The sequence below is a fragment of the Lycorma delicatula genome, chromosome 4 (genome assembly GCF_047948215.1).
Source record: "Lycorma delicatula isolate Av1 chromosome 4, ASM4794821v1, whole genome shotgun sequence".
NCBI lineage: Eukaryota > Metazoa > Arthropoda > Insecta > Hemiptera > Fulgoridae > Lycorma > Lycorma delicatula.
The window spans coordinates 112,072,191-112,097,858 of record NC_134458.1 but is presented as its reverse complement, the minus strand read 5'-3'; the positions used below and the strand labels follow the sequence as shown (position 1 = coordinate 112,097,858).

The window sequence follows — 25,668 nt, the reverse complement described above, 5'->3', positions numbered from 1 at the left end:
GTTCATAACTGTAGTACATTTTATATTTGTTGATGCACTTCCAGAAATTGTCTTGTTATAATTGTAAGTCTTTTCCATAACAGCTTATATATATACTCGTATATGCCAATCACATTTTGGTAGAGATATAGCCAATTGTCTAAGCTATTTTAGCAGTCTTCATAATCATGTTCAGATCACTTGTAGCACCATGAGTATTTTTCTTACTTTTGAAGCAGTCCACCAGTTTTTGTTTTTTTTTTTAAACCACAAGGATAATATTTTGTATGTTTAGACTTTAATAACAGGTTGGTTTTCTTTACAGCCTCAACAATTACACTCACCACAGCAATATTAATATTCTTGCACAAAAAACATTTCTCCAATATCACATTCAGTAGTTACTGAAGTTTTAAGTAATCAGCTTGCTTTTGGCTGAACTTTGAAACATTTTGCCTCTCAGTGTTGAATACAAATTATTACAAAAGTCGATGGAAATTGTCAGGTCGAATTAAGTCTTCCATGTTTTTTTCCCTGACAAGATTACATTTTCAATTGCTAAATCCAGTCTTCAGTCCACAGAAATTTCTCTGACCATTATCAAAAAATTTTAATTTAATTTTAATTAAATTTATTCATATTTAATGAATTTATTAAAGAGAATTTTGCTTTTCTTTTTTCATAGAAATTTATTTTGGAACTGAACGACTGACAGTTCCAAGATAGATTATGGATATTAAAATCACCCAAAATTTTAATTTCTGAGTGAAATCTATTCAGAGTTTTTATGAATGAATTAAAATATAATTCAATAACAGACGGAGAAACAAAAGTTGAAAATTAGCGATCAGAAATCATTTTCCCCTATCTTGACTGGTGGATTTCAATGTGCAACTAAAGCTGTTCATCTTACACACTTGTGTTATAGTACGAAGCAACCCACATATAATATATAATGTTATATAATCGCAATCAGCCCTAAATATGTGATATTTATTTGAAATAAAATGAATTTTCTCGTACTGTTTACCCAGCTAAGTTTTTTGACAATGCTACTACATCATAATAAGACTCAATAAGGCAGAATAAAGTTTATTATCCTTAGCCCTCTGACATTCTGATAAAAACTAAAATATTTTTCAGTTTCTTCTGGTCCATCATTAGTTTAGAATTATCTTTCACTGACATACTATTATCACGAACCATATTTCCTCCAAGTCAATCAAAATATATTGAAATTAGGGTGCCTTCTGGCCACATGTCTGGATTATTCACTAAATTAAAATCAGTTTTGTTTACAACCATATGGAAGGTGTTATAGGTATTAAATGTGGTTCTTAATTGCAAACAATTGGGAAAATAAAGATTAAGTCCAGTTAATGAATTTGAAATATTTCTATACTGTTTGTGAAATTCCAGTGACAGAGGGTCTTCCTCTTGGATCATCACTTTCTTTTCACTAAATTTGCCAATTTTATAATACTTGAGTCTCTTATTTTCCAGAATCATAGAATCAGATTTATTTTACTCCTATTTTTTATTACTTTTTTTAACGATTGTATAAACACAGATTTTGTTCTATATCATTAGTACTCATTTTTATTTTTTAACATTAACATCTTCCTCTGTAATATCAGTGTTACCGCATTGGGTAGTTTTCAACAGATCCTTGTCAGCAATTGTAGCAGAATCTTTACAGAGTTGTTATTTATTTTAGTATCATTATTATGATCTGAGATTAATTTATCAAATCTTTTATTTCTATTATTTCTTTTAGAATCCTTACTCTCCACTTTCCAAATAAGAATAATTGAATTTTTTCGAGATTCAATCAAATTTACAATCATTACTCTTAAAACAGCTCCAAAGACCTCAACTCTGAATTTCTATTCCTCAAAAGCAACACCTCAGTTTTAATTTGACTTAGTTGATTTTGAAGGGTGTGAATTACCCGTTTAGTCTAACCATTTATTCATTTCAGTCAAAGCATCCATATCAAAGCAGAATCAACCTTAGCAGTATCACCTCTTATAAAAGTATTAACATCAACAATCTCCTTTTCAAATAATCTTCACACTTAAAACTTGATTTCTAGTATATAAGATACTCATTATAATTTATTTTTTAACACAATGCATGAAATCTTAAATTATCATAAATCATCTTACATAAATATCAAGCCCTTCATTTGATATTTATTTACATAAATATCAAGCCATTTGTGCTGCAGCACATGTCAAGGTTAGCCTTCTTACTCAAGGTAAAGTAATGGCTGAAAAAAATTGAAGAAAAAAAAACAGTACCAAACAATTGAAAGTTTTTGTGCAGTACAGGAATACTGAGTGAGATGATGGTGTGAGAGGCCAAGAAGCAATCAAATTAGTAATAATAATAATAATAATAAATCATTTACCAGATGTAGCACATCCCTTTCTTAAAATTTCAGAAATTGATTCTGATAAAATTTTATCTAAATTGTTAACTGTTATCTAAATTTTATATAATTGTTATTTTATCTAAGTTTTTATTGTTAAATTTTTATTTTAAATTGTTGAAAATTGTATTAGTTTTACATTTAAAGAAGTTATTAAAAGGAAATTGATACAACCAAAAAGAAATTTTCTTGCTGAAAAAAATTTGCTTCTAGATTTTCCTGAGTCTGCTTGCAGATTGGAATTGGAAAGAATCAAATTAAAAAAACATTTGTGCATATCGTTTATGGTATTGAGATACATACTGTACAGAATGCTGAAGAATGAAGTTTTGAAATGCTGACCTCCAAGCAAGGATGGTAGCATCTTATCCTTTCAGTTGGAAGGTTCCAAGTTCAAATTCTTATCATTGTGGATTTTTTTATGTTGCAAAATTTCCACACATATTCCATTTCAGCTTTTTAAAAATTAATTTAGTGAGGTATGTATTACAGAATCCATATTTAGTTAAAGTAAGTTGTGTAGAGGTTAAAATATTATGGAGGAAGGCAAAAATTAGAATTAAACCAAAATAAAATAAGAAGTCATAAATATATTTAGGTTATAAGATTAGACCATAAAGAAAGAATTAGAAAAAGAAGCAAGTGCTGATGATCTCTTCCAATGAAAAAAACTTGGTTTAAAATTAGTTGATGTAGCACAAAAAATGTTCATCAAGAAATTGATTAAACCCTCTTGAGACAAAACATATACTAAAATGAGATGCACCCACTATCATGATAAATCACTTATACTAAAAGTTTTAAATGAATGGTAGTTGTGAATTTATGGGATGAATGAAAGTTTAAAATAACACTGTTAATTTTGTTTTTAGTGCATACATGTTGCATACATACCACATACACAGAGATATAAATCTGATATGTTTGTGTATATGGATAAATTATGTTGGTCACCCAAATTACTTTTTTTTATTGCATAATTTCATTTTTTGATTAATTTATTTTTCTGACTTATTTTATCAAATCTTATTTTAGTACAAATATCTTGCTGCATGTTTACTGCTTAAAAATATTGGGTTTGAGTTATATTATTATTTCACTTGTGCTGTTATTACAGTATTTTCATTCCACTACAGAAATTAATATGCTATACTTTTTCTGGTTAACCTTCGGTCTGGCATTATATAATTGTATTTGTATTTTTTTTTTTTATTATTAATAATAAAATGTAGTAACAGCAGCTGTCACTCTATATTCCATTGTATTGTTGAGCTGCATGGAAATTTATAAACATGAGAAGGCTATGAAGGACAAATTTTTATCACGGTATATATTTTTTTTAATTGTACACAGATTGTACACAAACTCTCTTCTCTCTTTCACTATCCCCTCAGTTTATCAATTCTCTCTCTGTAATCTATTATTCTTAGTCAGGAAGTTGTTTGGACTATACAGTTACACCCATCATTTTTAAACACTTTACTTTTATAGACTGCTGTTTTCAAACCCAATGTTGTATTTAGTTTATAATTACATTTTTTGTATTTTGTTTATTCTATTTCCTTATCATTGATACATTTGATAATTCAAAACAGTATAATTATTTTCATCTTAATTTGGTATACTGTGTTTTATATTAAATAATGATTAATAGTTTTTTAATTTTCTATTTTCTCTGCTAGTTCAATGAGTGATTTAAGTGTTACTGTTGATTAGCTGTTGGTACTACATTATATCACCTCTTCACAAGCTATTATTCCAATTTTATTTTTATTTCATTTCATTGGTCTTGTCCAGTTTGGGCCCTACTATTGCTAGTAATTGAGTTAGTTTGATCACATTCTCTGGTATAGTGTAATATTTTTGTTTTTTATCTGAAAGATAAAAAACAACTGTGACTGGGTTTGAATCCCAGTCACAGTTGGCATTGTTTATATGCTGAAAATATTTTGTACCATATTTTCATGTACATGTTTTGAGTTTATAGACAATCTTTAAGTTTTAAATAAATAAATGTTCTACTAGAATTGGTACATGATATTTTACACCCATCATATGATTAGAGCAACATCACAACTACATAATTAATTATTAAAAAGATTAATAAAAAAAAAATAGGAATTAACTCGTATTAAAAATACGTAAACTTGTAATAAAGATGATAAGTGTATAAAATAATGATAAAGCAAATATAATAAAAACACCAAAATAAAATATTAAAAAATTAATTTGTTTAGATGGCATAAACTGACATTATTTACCACATATTATCTAACTGTACATATATTCAGGATTTTTCTCTTTAACTTTTATTTGAATCGACATCAGTCTCTGTAGATCCATGGTAAATAGTTTTTATTTATTCGCATCTCTGTTCTTTTATTCTTAGTATTTTTTTTTAATTTTGCATGATTGTTCGGCCTTTGCTGGGTCCATTCTCTTCTTGTTCTTTTCCTCTGGAATCCTTCACGGGTCTGTGATTTTTATGTTTCTATCTTTACTGTTTCTATCTTCTTTGATCTGTTTGAATCTCTTGGTAGTTCTCTTACTCAAATATCTCCTTGGTTAGTCCCTTTTTTTCTCTATTTTCATCAAGTGTCCCTATATTTAAGGCAAGTCTGCATTTCTTAATCATATCTTATAATTTGTGAAGTTCATCATTTTTTCATACATTCTAACCATCTTTTGCTTTTCTGAGACATAGTATTTTCGTTTTTATGTTGAATTTTTAATGCTTCTGGCAGTTTCCCTTTACTAACTTTATTTTGAATTTCATCCTTGTTAGTGTTTCCTTTATGAGATTAATTATTTTGTTGTTTTCAAAGTTTGGTAGTTTGGAATATATCCCAAATTCTGCAAGTTGTTGAAAAGGGTTTGTTTATCTTTTGAGTCATTGGCTTTCTTGAAGTCAAAAAAATATTCTAGTAACAAAGGTTACTACAATATTTTTGTTTGTTTATTTATGCAACTAGAGGATTGTTGATTAAGTATCTGCTCTGCACATTAATTGAATTTTCTATAGCCATTTTGATATTCATGCATTTGTATATCTTGTTTTTCCAATCAGTTTATGATCAGTTTGGACAGGGTCCTCTATGTCACTGGTTATAGAATTGCCTGTGTAATTTCCGAGTTCTTTTTTTGTCTTCTTTTTTATTTAGTGGGTGATTAGAGTTAGTGATTTGTTGAAAAAAAGATTTTATTGATGAAAAAATGTTTTCTATACTATTATATCTTATAATTGGAACTGATTTTTATACTAATAGATAACTTATGTATTGTTTTAGTAGATAATTTATTGGTATATAAGTAATTTTATATTTGGAAAAATTGTTTTTACATTACTATGAGCCGAGTTTAAAGATGTTTTGTTATTATTATTATTGTTTAAAGAAATGTGGTTTAATAACTTGATAAGGCATTTGTGATAAAGATAAACATTATCATACTTTATACAAGTCTCTCTTTTTATAGGGATTAATGTAAACCTATTTTACACAAACACCTACCCACAACCAAACACACACACGCGTGCGCGGGTATTTTTTTTATATAAATTGTATTTCTTTTCTTCATGTCAAAATTCATTATTTTTCTTAACATTTTATTAGTCTTCTTTCTGTTATTATATGTTTTTTGTCCTTTTTATTAACTGTAATTTTTTATAATATTTGAAATAGTCAAATTCTCTATTTGCTTTGCGTTTTACTTGTTTCAAGTAGATTAGGAGAGACCTCATAAACTACTGAAAAATCTGAGTTAATAACTTGTCAACTTTTCTTATTTTTTATTAGAAAGGGCATTACTGTCTTGAATCTAATTCATACTGAAACAACAGTGATTGATTTAGTATTATGATCATATTAATTAAAGATATATTTCCATATTATTAGAATTTTATCGCAGAGTAAATTGCTTTATCAAAAAGTAAATACTTTTCCCTTTTTAAAGAATTCACATTCACATTTACTAATGGTTAAAATAATGATGTCTTGGTTTTTTTTGTAAGTATTTTTTTTTTTTGTATTTATCCTTTGAGAATGACAATAAAGATAAAAATAAATTTTATTAAAATAGTTATCATATAATGTGAAAAGTTCATCAGTGGCTATAACTTGTCTCTTATTAGCAAGTTTTCTGAAATTCTTATATAATAGAAAATCATAAAAACATATTTTCATTAATTCAAATCATTTATTTATTTTAAATTGGTGTGCATACAGCTATATGTAGGAAAACAATTGTTATTCGGTTTTCAATTCACGTATTTATTTGTGACTGCACTTGTGATAAATCCAATTCATATAAATATTCTAATACAGGCTTTTAACTCACAAATTTAGTTCGGCAACTGAAAATAGTAAATCATTAATATCTTAAGTCCTGCTGCTAAAGATTCAAAATTGATAACGTGCTCAGTAAACAGAGATAAAAGAATATTGTGATTATCTGATGACTCTATACTCAAAAATTATTTATATTTTATTTTTTTATTTGTTGGATTTATTTGTAGTTTTTTATTTGCAAATCCATCATCAGCTTATTGATTTGCAGTGTTAAAGTTTTTTAGCATTTAATCTGTAGTATGTGGTTGTTTATGCATAGCTATTCCAAAATTGGCTTCTAATTGACTGTTTAAGTGGTTATTTCAGCAACATAGTAAATATGCAGTAGCTGGTAGAGTTTTCTTATCTTGTTAAATGCCAATCTACCATCGTTTTTGTTTACTACTTGTTAAGAGTAGTACCTATTGTTACTTTCATAGGCTTCTTCTGCAGGTCAACGAGCCATTTGTTTTTTTGTGAACAAAAGGACATATTGCTGGCAAGAATTATCAACAATCATGTTTAAAGTAATAATGCTTAGAGTAACAAAATTAATGTGAGGAAACAGTGCTGAAAACCTAGAGGATTCCACAGATATGCTATGTATGTCTGTAAACCATGGAGAGTTGTATTCTTCATGAGCACAACTCTGTTAATAGCTTATTGGCATTCAAAACTGATTGATTACCTTGGTAGTGGAGTTATCAATGAAAGTCTGAAAAATAGTTTTATGATAGAATAAGTACTAAATATGGGTAGCAAAACATATGAAATAATGTGTATATAGGTAATTTATATATGTAACAAAATTGTTTTTTAGCAACCTACTAGAATTCAGTTTTAAATTGCTCTCATAATATTTGATTATGAAATTCTTAAACTTATATATAATAAAAAGGATTTTTAAATTTGATGTGCATCATATTTCGAAATATGAAATAACAGATTTCAAAATTTTATCTGAAAATGAGTAGTTCTAAGGAAGTCTCATGAATTTCCTGGTATTGCAATTTTTAGGGAAATGCATTCTTTTGTGAGGTGTATGAAGATTATATTCGCAATAAATTCCATATGTTTAAATGAACAAGTGCCACATTACATGCAGCCAGTGATTCACGCAGTGTTAGCAGCACATTTTCAGGTCATTCTATTAACAAAAATAATGAAAAAAGTTCTTATAAACATGGGTCCAGAAACAGTCTGTTTCTGCAACTTATGGCTAGTGAAAGATTTCACCCTAATTTTGCATTGATTTTTATTACACTATAGCTGTTAATTCATCACATCTAATTAAAGGAGGAGAGAGTTGATGACATATTATCTGGATGATGAAATCTAAAAAGGTTGTTTTATTGAAATAAAAGTTTAATTTTTTGATATGTTTAAGAATATTTTTAAGGCTCTACCTAGTGGTAAAAAGACTAATATTTGATCAGTATGGAAATCTCATTTTTCAAAATTGATTTTAGATCATCTTCTGTCATCCTGTTTAAAATGTTATATTCCCGTTTTAACATGCTTCAGTATTTTTATAATCCAGCATCTCTTTTTTGGTTTACCTGATTTTACCTTCTGTATTAATTTGAAAAACTACTTTTGTTAATCTTTATTTTCTGTTTTTACAATTGGACAAAGGTAATTATTATTTTGGAAATAAGTTCCTCGAATTATAACTACAATAATTCTGGATAACAACAATCATATCTTTTGTGATTATTTTAAATCCATATTTTCTATTTTCAAACAAAATATACTTGCAGTAAGTTTGTATTTTCTTCTTTGGTCTATATAGATTTAATAATGTAGTGAAATATTGTTTTAACTTTTTCATCATTGAATGTAATTGGTATGTTTTGATGAAAATAATTAATTAACTGTTTCAAGATTTCTGTTATGTTTGATTACATGTTACTTCAGTTTTCTGTTAGTATATTTTCGAATTACATAAAGGGAATGTAATAGAAAACTAATAAAATTTTGTTATTGTTTATAGAATGGGAAGGAATTAGTAATAAAAAATAAACGTAATTGAAGAATGACCTTGATTCTAGCAAGTTGTTTTAGAGTTGGTTCACTCTCTAGTAATTTTTTTTTTAAATAGTCATGTAACTGGTTTGTTATGATAATAATCATTTCTTTCCCATGTATTAGTACTTCAGCCAAATTAAATTTTAATGCAAGAATTTGATTGATTTTAATAAATAAATTACATTTCTTTTATAGTGATTTACAATTTTTAAGGAAAATACATAAAAGTATAATATTTGATCTGTGTATTTTAAACTTTATATATTTTAATTTTTTATTATGTGAAATGTAATAAAAAAATAATTCACTGGTCAATATTTTAATGAATTATATAATATTTTTACTTATTTATATATTACAGCATAGTTATATGCGTATTAATAATTATTAACAGTATAATAGGATCAATTTCCTCATCTGTTATGATAACAATGATTTGATATCAATTTATAATCCTAGATTGGAGCTGATTTATTTTAAATTTGAAAATTTAAATCTGTAGCAAGCATGTTTACTGATTTTTACTAGCTACAATTAATTAAAATTCTTTTGTCAGATTCATACTTGGTATAATAATTATAATTTATGAGAAAGCAGTGATGGAAGTTGTGTAAAAAAGTTCTAGAATATGTTTGTTTATTTTATCATAATTATCTACATCAGTGATCCCCAAATTGTGCGTTTTGGCATCCTAGGGAGGTGTGACTTTCTCTCAGGGCCAAAGTAATCCACAATGAAAGTGAGTAAGGAGAAGGAAATGAGGGTCGCTGTATTCAGTGTAATGACAAGATTTGAGAAAATGTGCAGTGACCAACAGGTTCATTCATCCCACTAACTACACTGATAGACAAAAAAAATTTTTTTTAATGTTTCTCTAAGTGTGATGCCATTTCTTGAATTGGTTTTTGTGTACATTACAGATCTGTAAATACAACCTTGCATGGCCATACCTGTGTTAGAATGATTTCACTGATGCTTTTCTTTTATAAATTGCCTTAGGCATGTCCCGAATTAATATCCCAACAGTAATCAACTTGCATGTTAGTATCCCATTTCCCTTTATAGCAACTTTCCATCACCAAAATGTCTTGGTGGAAACGTTCACCGTGTTCATCACATACGTCTCTGAGGTTGTCCAAGAAAAATCCAGATATGAGTGAAGGAAATGTATTTTCAAAGACATATTTCATCTCATAGCTCTGTATGAAGAAAGAAGTTAATTAAAAATTATATTAACAATATCGTGGTAATTGTCGGATTTTTGTTTGCCGAGAAAGGTTTTGCAAACATCTTTAAATGAAGCCCAAGCTCCACTTTCTACATGATTTAACATTGTATTAATTACATCATCTTTGATCGACTCTCTTATGAGGACCAGCAAATATTCCTTCTTTAATTTTTCCTTCACTTACCTTTGAAAATTTCTGCCTGATGTACAAAACTCCGGGACTATCCTTCTTCATTGCTTTTACAAAATTTTTCATTAGTCCTAGCTTGATATGGAGAGGGGGTTAAAATATTGTTTTTGGGTTCAACTAAGGGCTCATGAATAATATTTTCCCCATTTGGAGTTAAGTTGTCTAATTTCTTCCACTCTTTGGTAACATAATGTTTATCCCTAGCTCAGCTGTCCCATTCGCAAAGAAAATACATGTACTTAGTATAGGCTAACTGCATGCCTAACAAAATAGCTATAACTTTCAAATCACCACATATGTTCCAGCTATGTTTTTTATAATTTATTTTTTCAAGAATGTCTTCCATAACGTCGTATGTTTCTTTCAAATTAATACCATAAGTGATTGGTATCGAAGATTATTTGTTACCATTGTAGAACCTCTTTTAAACTATACTTGGATGAATCTATGAAAAGGCACCTGTCCTCAGGTTTGTGAGCTTTTCCTAAGTGTAACATAAGCTCACCAATATTTGTGCAATAAACCAAATTATTTTTATTAATAAACTACTGAGAAAGTTCTTTTTGTTGGGTTCGAAAGTCTGAAATTTTTTTATTTTTTTGAAGTAAATTCCAACCTTGCAATCTTGATCCTAACAGTTCAGCTTGATTTTTTGATAAATTTAAATCCCTAACCAAGTATTTAATTCACCTTCTGACATAATATGTGGCTTATTGGAAGATAATTCAAAATCAAAATCATTGTTGTCTTCTTCAGTACTACCTGATTCTTCATCGCTGCTTTTGAAACATACATTCACAGGTGGCTCAGGAACTGGAATAATTTCACTGTGAAGTACAGGCTGGATTGCAGATTGCAATGAAGGATATTTTACAGTATGTTTAAATTTTTTTGAAATTCCAGACACACTTGTTAAACAAAAGTAACAATCGGTTACATGATCCTTTGTTTCACACCAAACCATAGATACACTAAATGGCAAAGCTTCTATTTACCTTTCAACCATTCTCTTAAATATACAGAATAATTAGTGCATACTATATGAGGAGCCCACGTCTTATCCTGATCACCAATTTTACACTGAAAGTACAAATGATATGCTTTTTTAATTAAAGGTGTAATGTTTTTTCTATTTAATTTTACGGTAAACTTACCACATACATAACAAAAGTCATCCACATCATTTACACAATTTCAAGGCATTATGACACTGCACTGTTAACAAACTTAACACAATAAGGCTGAACAAAATTAATTGATTCCTAAATCCAGTGCTTAATACAAACAACACAGCTGTGTTTTCAGCTACATGTTTTGACCTGCACAGACATGATTAATCTTGTCTATGAAAGCTCGCTCTTCAGTATTTGATATGATATCATAATATGTGTCTATGATATGATTTAATTCTTTGTCTAGTATTGTTTATGTATACCTTAAAAATTATGTTAAAAAGTTAAATAATAAAAAATGAACTAATAAAATACAATATAGGAGCTTAAAATGCTAACTATAAAAAAAAAAATAAAAAAATAAAAAAACTACGTTGAAAAATGAAAAAATTCTTTAATTAAAATTTACAATTTTTTCAAAAATAGAGGGTGATAGAAAGATTCTAAGCTCATATTCGTTTTCAGAACATTGTTTTATATCTGTAGTATTACAAATGAAGGATATATCCAAACTTATTAAGGCATGTAAAAATAATTAACTTTCTGAACATTTCAACCTTTAAACCATTTCATTATGTTTTTAAATAAACATTTCATTAGCTTTAAATCCCTGAAACTGTAACATTCTCTTTCCTTCTTCTCTTTTATGAATGTTGTATAACAGTAGTAAATTCTTTATTTATCATTACAAAATGTTACATCTTTTTCTCAATGAATATTAAAAAAAAAATAATATTAATGATGTAAAGTGTAGTTTTTAAACTATTATTAAATTTTAATTTTTGCTGAAGGGTAAAGCAATAGATTCATAATATAAAATTCTTTTGCAGAAATTCAGTTTTTAATTTATATTTTCAGTTTAACTATTTCAAGCTACAAGAAAGTTAACTCTGGTTAATCATTAATGATTTAATAAAATTAAAAATATTATTATGTAAGAATAATTATGTTTAACAAACAAGAACAATTTATTAAAGATAATTTTAAAAAAACTATATCAGTAAAATAAATATTTGTTGATCAGTGTTTTTTTTTTTTGCATTTAGTTATATTTAAAAAAAAAGATATGGCCTTTAAGTGCTCTCAAGAATAATATTTCAGGAAGATCTTTTTAGAGCTGTTTAGCAGATCTTTTTTTAGAAGTATTCATAATAATAGGTTTGAAAAGATGTCTAATCATTTTTCCTTATACTTAGACTATTAGTTTTTTGCTACCTTCAGAGATGGCAAGGTAAGGTTAGGAAATATTACAAGTAAGGATGTAGAAGTAGAAACAATAATGGAGGTGGAATGGCAGATATAAAAGAAGATGGCTATCTGTAATCCATTGTACAATTCATTATTCTGTATATGAGGAAGTATATGAAATTGATATAGACTATTTTACTGAAATTAATCTTTTTAAGATTCATAATATTCCACTGTACTGGTAAATTAAATTTTAAATTTTATTAAAGGAGACAGTCTTAAAAAAACTGCCACAGCAGCACTTAAATAATAAATTAATAAGTGCATGTTTCATTATTCTAGTATTTTTAATTTTATATTTGCAGTTTAAATATTTCAATGACTGAAGATGCAGGATCCCACAAAAGTACTTTCATGGTAAAATTCAGATCTCAATATTCTGTACTAGGTGGTTTATATTAAACACTATCTGATGGTTTATCAAATTGAAATTATTTTTGTATTTATGTAATATTTCTCTAATATATTTAATTTTATGTCATTTTTTTTTAATTCTAACATTTCTAAATCTGTGTTAATATCATAATTATAATGTCTATAGTTTATTAAATAGTCTGCTACATTAGATAAACCCAATTTATTATTTTTATAATTTCTATACCATATCTAAAATACCATCACAATTATTATATTTAATTTGATAAATTCCTCAAGATTGTTTATTTTATTATTGTTTTTGTTTTTTAAATATTTTATTATGTGGTTATTAGGTTTGTATGCTGGTTTAATATTTCTTTATTGTAAGTTTTAGAAATGTTTGGATGATATTATTAGTGTTCAACATTATATATATAGTTTTCACTTTTTTGTGTTTTATTACGTATTGGTTATAAGGTAGTTTATTTTGTTATTGTGTTTTGATAGTTGTTTTTTTTTGTGAATATTATTAATTAAAGTAATACCATTTCCATTTTCAGCTGCTATATGTTTTATGATTTTATTTCATTATTTAACTTTTCTTTGTTATTGTGTATGTATTTGATAGCTCTACAGCTCTTATTTGTATGAGTTCATTTTATGAGTCCAAGGATAATTTGATTTTTTATGAATTGTTATATAATTAGTTATAGGTTTTCTATATACTGTTGTTTCAATTTGTTTATGTTACTATTGACATCTAAATAATTAAACATTTTATTATTATCTATTTCAAATGTGAATTTAAAATTTTCATATTAAGAATTTAATTTGTTTAATATTATTAGATTTCATTGGTATTATTAGGTTATATCTAATAAGAATATTGTCAACATGCCTTGTCCTTATACTGACACATAATAAAATATTTAAAAACAGAAATAATAATAATAATAAAATAAACAGTCTGTGTGGAATTTATAAAATTAAATATATTAAATGTAAAGTAATCTATAAAATTAAATGTAATGATTGTGATGGTATTTATAAAGAAAAAAACAAATAGATCTTTTAAAACTAGATTGTTTGAAAATTGTAAAAATTACAAATAGTATATTATGTTTACCCAGTATAAAATTTACATTTATCTAATATAAAATACCATCTAATAAAAATAAAAAAAAAACATTCTATTTCTGATACTAACACAAATTTATAAATATTATAAATTAATAAAGATGACATAAAATTAAATATATTACAAAAATATTACATGTATACATGTACAAACATAATTTCAAGTTGATAAACCATCAGGCAGTGTTTGAGGTAGACAGTCTTATAAAAACTGCAACAGATAGCAGCACTGATATAATAAATTAATATGCAATTTTCATTATTTTAGTATTTTTAATATGCAGTTTAATTAAATATTTTAATAATGACTGAGGTTGCAGAATCCCGAAAAGTACTTTCTTCGTAAAATTAAGATAAGATATATTTCATATTTCAATTCTGTACCAGGTGGTTTATATTATTAGAATTTAAAATATAATTAGTATAGAAGTTTAATATGGATTTTTCTTGCTCTTTCCTTGAATTATTGTATCAACCAGTAAATCATCTACATAATTTTTTTTTACAGTTTTTTCTTAATTTTTTAATATAGATTATAATACAACATAGTCCAAAAATGCTTTAAACAATTGATTTTAAAAGTTGAAGTTAAATGTTAAATTAAAGAAAAAATATTTCATTGGAACTTTGCTGGGTTTTTAAAATCACTAATCACTAAAATAATTTTTTTTCACTTGTAAATCAATGAGTAAGAGTGATTTAAGTTATATTAATATTAGTAAAGTTCATGTAGTCATTTTATTGTATTTATTTATATTTAAATCAAATGAAACCCACACAGTTATATTCACTCAAAACTTGCTTTATTTTTAACTCAATAAATAAAAATATTATTCCCCCCCCCCCAAAAGAAATAGAAGTAATAACAAAAAGAAACTTATAAAATAAATTAATATTAATTACAGCTCAATAAAATACAGTAAGAAACATTTTATACAATGAGTGTGTTAAAATGGTTTTCTTGTTATAAGTTACTAAAAATAATTATAAATAACATTATTAAATATTAAAATAAAAGCTATGAAACAAATAAATGAGAAATATACATAAAGCCATCTTTAAGTCAGTTAAATAAAATTTTGTAACTCATATATGAATCATTTAAATATTACCATTTTAATATTTATTATAAAAAAACAATATACCATTATAATACACAACAACAAATAGATTATCTATATATTCTATAATAAAGAATGTTGTCTTACCATTATCTTAGAAACGACGAAATACACTGCTGAAGTTAAATACAGTTTGGGTTAGTAAACTGTTGATGATAAAAATATTAAATCATACCTAGTCTTTAAATGAGGCCTATTATATATAGCTATCAAATTGACTGTCAGAAATGATGTTTTGGATTTTTAAATAGAGAGATTCATTTCATCCTTTTTTATATTGACAGAAAGAGGATAAAAAATTTATTTATTTAAACTATTTCTTAATCAAATGTATGTGTATATTACCCACACACAGTCGCACAGGCAGGTGCTTGTGTGTGCATATTTTTCTTCTCTTTTTTAAATACTTTTACAGAGATCTTTACTTTGTCAAGACGTATTAAAATATAAATATCTTATAAAAAATACATTTTAAAAATTGAAATGCATAGACAGTTTTGAAGTACAATAACTTTGATAAATGATTAACAAATACATAAATTTTATTATCAAAGCTTATAGAAAATTTAATTCTAAGAAAAGTTATGTAGTAAAGTATATGAAAAACAAAAAACTTTTATTATTAAAAACTAAACAGAAGAGATTTTTTATCTAAGAATTGTATTACTTCATTCGTGAAACTTCTTTGTGCCCTATCTAGCTCAATTTATTTCATCAGTGAGAAATTTTCAAGCACTGTAAGAAATTCATTGCTTAAAAATTCCAGATAATTTCTCCTCGTGACACGTTATTCTAATATGTAAGGGCCTATTGATTGGTTGTTGATCATACCACACCAAATATTCACAGAAAATCATTCCTGGAAATTTAATTCAATTACAGCATGGGGGTTTTCTTCAGACCGCCTATGTGAATTCTATGTTGTTTATTCCATAAAGGGTAAACAGGTAAAAGTAGCTTTGTCCAAAAATAATAAATAATATGAACGGAATTAAATGGTAATCATTGTTAACCCATTGACAAAACTGCAGTTGTCTGGTTTGGTCACGAAGCTGGAGGTATTGAACTTTCTGAACATGATAAGGACACAGTCTGTGAGCACATAATGTTCTCCATACTGTACTTTGTGGAATGTTTTGTCGTTTGCTCATTGTAGGACTAAGCTGTATCACCTGAAGAATGTTGTCCCTTTCATCACCGTGTACCGGTGGATGTTCAGATGAAATATGAGAGCTGAAGTTTAAGTGTACCATTCATACAGACTATTAAAAATTTTACAAAATTCTTTACGGTTTGGAATAATTCGTTCAGGATACTTATGTTGGTATTCTTTCACCACAGCTGGAGTACTTCTATCGCAAAAGCCGTACACCAAAATCATGTCATCATATTCTGCATGAGTGAAACGACACAGAATTTTTCAAAACAAAGAATGCAAAATGGAATTTCAGTTTTTAAATTCAGATCCAATTTTAAAAATTTTGTACAGTTTGAAGTACAAGAAACTCAAAAACTCTGCATAACTTGATTATCAAAAATAATTAAATACTATCAAAATTATGTCAAAAACAACTAAACCACCTAAGTTTATTATTAACATGTAATCAACATTTTACAACAACAGTGTATTCAAATTAATTTCAAAGAATTCAGTTAGTATTGCCAACCAAATTTTTAAAGGTCTAAATTTGTTGTACTAAAGAGAGCTGTTTTTAATTTTTAAAGATTCAGAATATTTCTTTGTTAAGTTTAGATCTATTTATTTTTAATAATAAAAGTTGACTTTTTTTGTTTTTCATAAACTTTGTTACATAAATTTTCTCAGAATTAAATCGTCTACAAGTTTTGATGATAAAATTTACACATGTTTTAGTAATTTAAAAGTTATTGTACTTTAAACCTAAAAAAACGTGTTTTTCATTACTGAATTTTTTTTGTTTTACATTGGTATCACGAAAATTATGTGAGATAAAATTCTGGGACCTATTTTATTCAATCTTTGAGCTCAAAAACCTTAAGAAATTATCAAGTTTACCTACTATATAATGCTTTAAAAATTTCAGTATTGCCTTATTTCACCAGGGGAACTAAAACCCAGACAAAATTTTTCAACAGCATAGATTAGATTTTTTGATAACAAAGCGTTTTTGGACATATGTTTATCTGAACATTTTCCTTATTTCAAGCAGCTCTAGAATAAGTTCCTAAATTATTTACTTTTCCTCCTGAATTCTGAATAATGCTCAAGAATTTTTATGAAGTTTTCCCATTTCAATAATCACTTGCACAGATGATTTTTTTAAAGGAGAAATATTATGGTAAAAAATCAGTTTTTATTATATGCCTGTACATTGCACAATCATGTTGATATTATTATTTTTTGGGATAAGTAGTTGTAACTAGTAATTATTTTTTACTGGCTTATCTATTTTAATTTATATGTCTGTTTTATAATTATTATTATTAATTCATATTGTATATGTCCTAGATTATTTTTATAATTTTTAGATTTTCCTGTATATCCCTTTTTTGTTTAACTACACGTATTACAATTTTTAAATAACACAATATCATGCAGAATAATTTTCACGCTGTGATGTTAAACATCTGCAATTCTAGTACACACAGAAAATAAAGCCTTCTGATCAAAACAGGCATCCAATCACCTCTGTGCATGCAATCCATGCATCTCAAATCCAGTTTTTGTTGTGGAGTGGTAGTGTCTCAGTCTTTCAACCAGGTTTGAGAAAAGAAACCTTCAAATAACTGTTGATCCTTCAACAGTTATGAGATTTCACTTCTGCTACTAAATTTCCATTCTACATTCCTTCACAAATTTACAAACCTAGTGTGATGAATTAATCATCATAAAATCATCAGTAGCAAATTATAAAAAAATAATGCATTGCCAAAAAATAGTAATATAACTAAAACTTATCTTTATTGTCTTGAGACAATATTTATTTTGTTAAACATGACCTAATCATTCACATAAGAATCCTGTATCAGGCAAAGGTAACTGAGGAGTGAAGTGCTTTCCCATTCGCTTCTTCTGAACTAAATAAACTGATGTATATCACATCAGACCCTGTAAACTGCAGATAATATTTAGACCTATAAGTAACATTGTTATTGCATTCATCACAGGAATTAGTGTTATAATGAATGTCATTATTCTCAGATAAAGCAGGATGTACATAATGTGTACCTCAGTTTTTTTATCTGAGTTTCATTTCAAAAATACAAATAACACAAAAAAAAAATTATCTATTTCTTTAGTAAACAATGCATTATACAAACAGTAGAAGTATTCTCTACATGAATCAAATTCTTTTCTACATACAGTTATTTGAGAATAAGACAAGCAAAAAAAATAAATTAAATTTTCTGACTTTTGAATTTCGCACTCCTACTTAAACTAAGATAACTGTAACTGGGGATCAGCCTGCTGTTGAATAAATAAATAAATAAATAATTTTCTTTTTACATAGTAGTTACTAACAGACTATGGTAAACAAAGATTTAATCTGGTAATTGAATACGGCAGAAAAAATATATATGCTAAAGTGAAATTTTTATTAAATTATAGTTAATAAAATAAATTTCCCAATAGGAATCAATGTTAAACTATAAAGAGGAACTGGTTCAGTAAAAGTGTAGAAATTATCAATGAGATTCAACCATGATAAAAAACAATTATTACTCATTGTTTGTTTTAACATGATAGTGTTTCCTTATACTCATGTATTAATCTATATTATGTATTTAATAAAAGTGAGTTAACAAAAAACACACACACACATATATATATATATATATATATATATGTTTTTTGTAATTTTTAGAATATTTTCACACAGAAAACTAGAAACTTTAAATGATGTTTAAAATTCATTGAATCTCACGAGTTAAAGAATTCCAGAAACTTTAGGATAATATTTTTAAAAGTAGTGTCTTAATGTTTACCAAAAATGAATCAGTTGGTGATATAAATGAATGTATATTAGGATAATATTTTTAAAAGTAGTGTCTTAATGTTTACCAAAAATGAATCAGTTGGTGATATAAATGAATGTATATTAATTTTTTTTTTTTTGTCTTCAGTCATTTGACTGGTTTGATGCAGCTCTCCAAGATTCCCTATCTAGTGCTAGTCGTTTCATTTCAGCATACCCTCTACTTCCTACATCCCTAACAATTTGTTTTACATATTCCAAACGTGGCCTGCCTACACAATTTTTTCCTTCTACCTGTCCTTCCAATATTAAAGCGACTATTCCAGGATGCCTTAGTATGTGGCCTATAAGTCTGTCTCTTCTTTTAACTATATTTTTCCAAATGCTTCTTTCTTCACCTATTTGCCGCAGTACCTGTTCATTGTATATTAATAACATCGTTTAAGAAAATATGGTAAGAATGGTTTTTCAATTAATTATACTAGTCATTGCATGACAAGTGAAAAAGAATTTAATATCCCTGATTTAAAATATTATACAGAATGATCCAAAAGTGGCAGTATAACCTATTTGATTATTAGTTGTAAAGAAAATGAAACATTTGGATATACCAACGTAAATTAGGTATGAGGGCCCACTTTTAAGGCATAACACAACAATGGCCACCTTTTTGAAATCTGCCACTTTGAATCGCTGTCCGTTTATTTAAATGGGAAGGGGGTCATTTGACTTATCAAAACTGATGGAAATTTTAGCTGGAATTCATTTCTGCAATCAGATTTTACATAACTATTATGGGTAGGATTTATTGGCACCCAAAGTTGACACCGGAGGGCTACATGATGTGTTCAGTATGTTGATCGTACAATATGTTGATTGTTGAATGCATGACTCCAGTCGCTTAATCCAGTCAGCAGACACTCACAGAAGCACTTCTGTGCAATTTTTGTGCAGCACAGCGTAATTCTTTGTTGCATATGGTGAACATCACGAATCTTCTCTGGGTAAACAAGTTGCTTCAAATGCCTCTCTAAATAAAAGGCCATAGGTGTGAGGTTGGGTGATCTTGGTGGCCATTCCACTGGGCCATGCCGACCAATCCATTGCCCAGGCAACTGGACATCAAGCCACTGACAAACATTTAGTCCAAAGTCTGGCGAAGCACCAACTTGTTGAAAAAACAAAGGGAAGGAAATACAATGTCTCTTAACATGTCCAAGTACCGCTTGAAATTAAGGGTTCTATTGATGAAGATTGGTCCAACCACATGGGTATCCTATACCCCACATCACACCATAATTTTAACATTTCCAACAAAATTGGATGGGTCAATCCAATAGGGATTTTCATCCCACTAATATCGGTGATTCTGCCAGTTCACCTTGCCACTGACATTAAACATTGCCTTGTCACTGAATAGGATACTTTATAAGAATGTGTGGTTGTTCTGATATTGACGTAATGCCCACATCTCTTCATCATTAGAAAGTTTTTGCAGCATTTGCATCTTAAATGGGCGCCATTTGTTGCTTTGAAGAATATGCAGAATGCAGGAACGACTAACACCAATTTTACTTGCAAGATGTCGACTGCTGCATTGTGGGCTCTTTGCAAAGGCAGCCTAGACCATCATTGAGGTTGTCTCATCAGTGGAAAATTTTGAATGATCACTACATCGCCTGTTGGACACATTTCCAGAATTTGTTTATGAACCTTCCTTAGTTAGTTTCCTTGGATATGAGATATGCAACAGTGTTATGTGAAATCGGTGGTCTCTCTGGGTGGCGCCTGTTGAAACCTGCTGCAACAACTTGACTGCTTCGTTCACCAGACTTCAGGATCACCTCAATTTGCTCTTCCTTTGTCAAAGCCATCATATGTTGCCTGCAAAAAATAAGATTTTCAAACTTTTGAATGCCAATAACTCCTACACCATAACAGTTATGTGAAATCTGATTGCAGAAATGAATTCCTGGTAAAATTTCAATATGTTCTGATATGTCACATGAACCCCTTCCCATCTAAATAAATGGATGGTGATTCAAAATGGTGGCCATTGTTGTGTTATGCCCCAAAGGTGGCCTCTCATACCTAATTTATGTTGGTGTATCCAAAGGTTTCATTTACATATGATTCAAAAGAAAAATTTTAATTATTTTATCTTCAATCAAGGCTGATCATTTTAAACTTATATACTATCCAATTGATTTTATAAATTGCCTAAATATCATTTCTGATGAGATTTATATTCTTACAGTTGTAACTTTTTTTTTTATTTAAAGATTTTATAATAAAAAAATCTATTAAAATGATAAATATTTAGTGAGAAAGAGTGATGTTATCTTAGTGAATGATGTATTTATATTTTATAATATAATATGAATTAGTTGGGTAGAATTGCAATTCATTAAATCTTTATAAAGTTACATAAACAAAATCTGTCAGTTTTTTAAAAAAAATATTCATCCAACAATTATTATTGACATTTTGATTGAAGTAATATTTTTTTTTTTAAATTTGTGTCTTTTGTATAAGGTGAATTAATTTTTATCTAATCTTATTGGACTCTTTTTAAGATAATGCATTTCAAAAAACAAAATTCTCTCTTCGATTCCCATGTTTTGTTTTTTTTTTTAATATATGTTCATTCCAACTCTTACTATACTTCAGATTCATCAATTTTGATGATTCTTTTTTATTTTTTGGCCTCTAGTAATGCAGCGGTAAGTTTCTTCAGAATTTTACTGGCATTTGAAGATATATTTTTTTGAGTTTTCTTCATCATTGATTGATATTTACTATGTAAGTATATATCATCTGATGTTCTAATGTGAGTATTTTAATGTCAAAAGTTAGTTTGATAGTATTTTTACATCCCCTTAATATATAAAGTTAATTTAAGATTGATTTGGAAGAAGTTTTGATTTTATATCAATGTGCTTTCTATATTGTACAGTACAATAAATTATAGGTTATATAATACATATTCTAACATTCCAGAGAGCCTTAGCTCACAATCATCAGTAATGTCTTTCATTTTTTCTGTGTATTTTCATATTTTTAACAAGATGCTGGTTTCTTATGAATGGTTTTTTCTCATACAAATGAAATTTATTTACACAACCAAAACTGAATTCAGTTAAATAAAATTTAATTAAAACTTTTAAATTTAAATGAAAAATAAGTAAAAATAACTAAACGAGTATTGAAATCTAAAATAATATATTTTTCCATTCCTTCACTGTATGATACTTTAAAGTCAGCTCAGATTAATTTTATAAGTTTGTACCTAACTTTTATGCTAAATTCAAACAAAAAAATTAAGTTTTATTTTTTAAAATGTATAGGGTATGTTTAGAGTATGATAAATGTAATCATAATTAAAAGAATAATAATTAAAACCACTAATACACAATTGTGAAATTTTTAATCCTTATAATGTAGTTTACTAAATTAAAATATAAACATTTCTTTGCAACTTTTTAATGAAAATCTTAAATTATTATTTTAACATTGTATAGTTAATATTTAAAACATAGTTTACTAATTAATTTCATGGTCCTTTTTTTTCTTTTGTTTGTTTTTCATCACAATTTTGAACTATGTCTCTAAAGAATATTTAGCTGTCTGATTAAATTAATTTTTGTCTCTTTTTATTCATTTCCATTACATTTATTTATTAATTTATTTAAAAAAATTATTTTAATTAATTTCTTAATATATACTTATAACTTTTCTGATAAATGATATATTAATTTTAACTTTAATGAATTTTTTTTATAGACAAAATTGTTACCCAGAAACATATAATACACAATTTCTTTTTTAAATTTTGTTTTAATCACATTTGTTATATGAATTACAACCACATATGTATCATATATATATATATATATATTTTTTTTTTTTGTAGCGTTCAAATTTTGGTATATCTAAAGATACTTACATGATTGAGGTAAATTGTTTAATGCTTATTACACAAAAATTGGTACAATCATTCTGAAGTAAAGTAGGTAGTAAATGAACAAATCTATCAAAGAGATTATCCTTGCCCTGATGTGGTTAGGTAAAAATGTTCTAGTTAAAATAAGGTTGCACCCTTTCTCATTTTTAATCTACTTTACAATTTACTTTTAAATGTATTATATGAATTCATTGATTTCCTATTTGTGTAAGATTAGTTGGAAAAAAATTAATAATATTGGTCCTTTAACATATATTTAACCAAAAATTAATGAGGCCAAATATTTATAAGCTATTTTTTACTTGAACACTTTTATGAACTTTCAATTTGTATCTTTTTCACTATAGGATATTTGTAATATTATTTTATTCCTTAAATTGTATTTGATATTTGACTGAGGTATTTTGTACGAGTTACTTATTAAAATTAGAAAAAAAGGTGAATTTTATTCAAGACTTTTTTTTATCAAAATGAAGCCTCTGAATATGAAAATTTGAAAGCATTATCACAAAAGAAAAAATACCATATGATATTGTAGTAAAATACTTCTTTTAGCTATCACATTTCTTCAGTAATTTTTCTTGAAGCTGTTAAAATTAGTCATGAATTAAGCATACCAGATATATGAAATATGACATTAATAAAACAGATTGCAAAACACCAATAGTTTTAAATAAAATTTTGTTCAGCCTTCATTGTTTTATTCAATAGTATAAGAAGTTACAGTGACATCTGTGAAAAAGAAACAATAGCCATCACTTAGCATTGAAGGAACTGTGTAACTGTTACTCAAGGATTTTCTGTTTGAACCATATGAACAGCAATTTATTTGGATTTTATTTTTATTCAAATATATTACTTTCTTTTTTTTCATTACTTGAATAATAGATAGATAAAACTACTTTTTCATTTAAGAAATATCCATTACATTTTTAACTTTAGTACTTAATTATTTTCAATAAGATTTTTTTCAATGAATTATTGTAATGAATATTGAAAAAGAATTATTATGTATGTAGAGAAAACTGCTGCCATCTAAAAACAAAAGAAAAATTTAGTTATTTAAATGAAATTTTATCATTTATTTGTAAATTTTTATTTAAGTATGTATAACATACTTACTTTCAGAAAGTCTTCTTCTTTAGATAGTCTCTTTCAGTGTTTTCGTGTTCTGCTAGTACAAATCGATCATCTTCCATGTAATAGCATAAGTTTAGAGATTTTCTTTCCACCATTAGATTTTTCTCTAATTCCAGACTATTGACAAATATCACTTAAGTTTTATTTTAATTTTATGACTTTTGCTGATTATTTATTACTAAGTCATTTGGATATTACTGTATACTACTATAAAAAAAAGTATATAACATAAACTATAAAATATAAACATTAAATATTCATTTAATTAGAATTTTACAACATTTTTAGCAGGTTTTCATTGAGTAATCTTTTTAATGATTCCATTTTCATTTCATGGATAGCTTCAAAAATTTTAAGGTCAGGATTAAATCTAAGTACTGTTTTGTATGTTTAGAGCTGAATAATGATTGTGCTGGGATGATGTCCAACAAGTTTCATGAAAACTTGTTCTTGTTGCATCTGCCATGGTTTGAAGTACAGGACAGAAATCCAGAAATTTTTCAATTGGACTTTTAATAATGTGTTAGTTAAAGAACTTTTACTTTTTTATCTTTCATCAAAGTGACCAGGGGACTCTGTAAAAGATAATAAAAACTGTTTGAAACTAATTGAGTGTGGTATTAAAAAAAGTGTTAATGGGTTTTAAAAATGTTTTATTTTATACCACTTTATAACAATAAACTGCATGCATCAGAATTATGAAATAAAATAAAAATTTTTTATAGAAATTTAATTAAAATAATTGTTAAAGTGTTAATAGAAATTATTAAAATAAATTTTAATTATTATTACTTCAAATTTGATCCTTAATTAGGCTTGAAATATTGTATTTCATCAATCGTTAAAAATATTATTTAATGTTCGTGAAGGTGTTCTAATAATTCCTGCTTTGGAAAAATATGTCATGAGAAATCGTGTAGTTTTCCTCACCCTAGCCTTGTAATATTTTATTTATTACTTCCACTGATATGTCAACATGACATAATCATAATTTAGTAAGAATTATAAATTGATGAAGTAACTATAGGATGGTGTGCAATTATGTTTTTTTTCATATGAGGGTTGAATTTTGTAGTGTGTGAGATTATATATATAAAATATTATTGCCTTGAAAAATAATGTTAGTTTTTTTTATGAAACACTATTACAGTCTTAACTTAACAGACATCTAAAGAAATTTTTTTTGAACTTCTTTTCTTTTTTTTTTTTGAGGATGAAAAATTTATATAGGACCACATCCTACAGTTCATTTTGAATACTAGTTTGAAATTTGTGTTTGTACTTCATTCATTCATTCTTCCAGTGATTTTCATCCTCAATAATAATAACCAGTTTTTGTGGAAAAGATTTGTAGTAATCTCAAAATAAGAAAGTGTATCTAGATGATAC

General features: G+C 26.8%; 1 long non-coding RNA gene across 1 annotated transcript in view; it reads left to right on the top strand.

The window, feature by feature from the left end:
- Positions 1-24,987, top strand: part of LOC142323757 (uncharacterized) — a 77,450-nt gene extending 52,463 nt beyond the window's left edge. Inside the window, exon 3 of the long non-coding RNA XR_012756160.1 lies at positions 24,674-24,987. This is a non-coding gene — a long non-coding RNA (uncharacterized LOC142323757). The remainder of the gene's footprint in view (positions 1-24,673) is intronic.
- Positions 24,988-25,668: the final 681 nt, after the last annotated feature.